General features: G+C 43.1%; 1 long non-coding RNA gene across 1 annotated transcript; it reads left to right on the forward strand.

The window, feature by feature from the left end:
- The first annotated feature begins 405 nt into the window (after positions 1-405).
- LOC118416430 lies at positions 406-2,096 on the forward strand. The gene is made up of 2 exons (XR_004831200.1): positions 406-1,324; positions 2,044-2,096. It is a non-coding gene; the product is annotated as an uncharacterized LOC118416430 (long non-coding RNA).
- Positions 2,097-2,353: the final 257 nt, after the last annotated feature.

Below are 2,353 nucleotides of genomic sequence, written 5' to 3' on the forward strand. Positions count from 1 at the left end.
GGCAAACTTTAACTTTTTAATGTACCTTTGGCGAGTAGAGCCTAGAGGAGTAATGTTTCCCTGTTTCTCCTCTTGGAGAGTACAGTAATGAGACTGATTAACGTGGTCTAGACACCTCCTACACAGGGAAACATTAACAATGGCGTCATTGATGCATTTGCTCCCGGCAGTGGATTTGTGCTACCTGCTAAAATCGGACAAATTTCTTGGTGGAAAGGTATCTGACCTCTCTTCCATCAAAGAAATCATGCATCCCAGGCTTTTAGCCAGGCATGGGTCAACGTGTCATCTGGACGCACTTTTCTTAGAATAACAAGAAATTTGATGCCCCTGGACTCCCTATACTGAAGAGAAAATCCTCTGACAAGCATGAAATTCTGATTGACCAGGGATGCAACCAGGTCATCTGTGGTCACAGTCTCCTACTGTGACATCTGTAACAGTATTTTTGTCTCTTTGGATACCTAAGAATGCACTTTTTAAACTTAGAATCATCAAAAGCTCTGCACCATGGAAGGTGGATGCCCCCCCCTACAGTAGTCACTTACCGCGTCTCACCAATAAGTTTGACTCCCTATTATAAAATCCTAGCTAAAAGCCTGATGCATCCTGTATCAGTGTATGTTATCCCGGACAGAAAAGGTGCCGCAGGGCTTGTAGTCGTTCTCAGCTCGGCGTAGCGTGGGCCAGCTTGACTTAATTGACCGGGCTGTGTGCGGCTTGTCATGATTGTCACTAGGGCTCCCGGCTCCTGTAATCTGGCTCTAAATGGTTTGAAATTAACTATTCTACCCGCAAAAGTCAATACATGTACTTGGACAAATGTATTTTAACCCCCACACGTGCGATGGTGCGGTGTGTGTTGGTGCAAATTCTTCTGTCGGGTGTTGGTGATTCACTTCAAATCACCCGGATGGAGGCCTGGCAAACCTCTGTCTCATATCAGCCACATGGTGATTTACATCATTCACCCAGACGGGAGACCTGACGCATTCCCGTAAATAAACTCAATGAACTCCCATCTTGTAATTAGCCAGCGAAAGGGTATGTCACCCCATAAGGGGCTGTATAACCCTGTCGTGTGTAAACATGTGCGAACATGTGCGATCACATGGACCGATGATGATGATGATGATTGTTAACTTTTATGTTTTATTGTTTGAATTGCAAGTTACAGCAATGGTAAATGACCCTGAAGAGGTGAACACACGCCTGTACATTGGAGGACTTTTCTGTGAAGTGACAGAGACAGATCTGTATGGACGGTTTGAGAAGTTTGGAGAGGTGTCATCTGTGGACATAGTTAGAAGGAGAGATGACAAAGGTGAGGTCATTTCAAACAAAACATCAAGGAGCATTCAATCTTTTACTGCCTTATGAATCATTATTGTACAAGTGTATATCTGAAAAATTTCCACACTTATTGCATTAATTAGTCTATTGTAGGTTGGAGCCCTGGCAGCAGATCAGTTGCAATTTTCAGATTGCTGAAAGCTCCATGGATTTTGCTAAGCTTTCAAACATTCTTGTTGGACTGGAAAACCGGACCTGAAAAATATCAGCCTGTGGACCGGATGTTGGATCGATTTGAAAATGAACAGATTATATCGGCACTCGGCAGGCATTCATGTGTTTTGGGGCTTATAGCTATATATATATATAGGCCCAAGAATATAACAACATTGTATAGTGATGTAGAGGAGAGTTGATAGTCATTTTACCAAGCTTCTACAGTCAAACTTGGTGTAAAACAGAGGCAGATAGAGTTGTTTACATGAAGATAGGATTTTAAATGCCAATGGATGTCGAGAATCCATCAAACAGAATCCTTTGTAGGGAACTGGACCATTCTTTTGAGTATCACCCATTCATAAGTTTTCACAGATAATTAGGTCCAGCTTCAGGTCCGGACCTGGACCAGACCCTCTGGACCTGGATCGGACCTCAGTCTTCTGTACTGGTACCCACCCCTAAGGTCTAGTATAATGAAGGTTTAGTATACAGGTATGCAGCACTAGTAACAAGCACTTTCTTGCTTTCCAGGCAAGCCAGAGAGGACATTTGCCTTCGTCAATCTAACTGCAACTGACCAAAAGTTAAAGAAATGTAAGTTTGCATTAATGTTATTGCCGCTAGCGCTAGCGCTATCAGAATGTTTGTGCCTAGTAAAGTGATCACTGTTCGCCCGAGGGATCAGCCGTGGATGACCTGTGAAATTAGGCATATGCTGAGAAAAAGAAGCGACTTTACTTGAAATACAAAAGGACAAATAGTCCAGATTTGTTTCAGACTTTCAAACATATACGCAACGCGTGTACAAGCCCTCATAGGGAAGCTAAAATGAACCATCGTC

The sequence above is a fragment of the Branchiostoma floridae genome, chromosome 5, assembly GCF_000003815.2.
Source record: "Branchiostoma floridae strain S238N-H82 chromosome 5, Bfl_VNyyK, whole genome shotgun sequence".
In the NCBI taxonomy this organism is placed as follows: Eukaryota; Metazoa; Chordata; class Leptocardii; order Amphioxiformes; family Branchiostomatidae; genus Branchiostoma; species Branchiostoma floridae.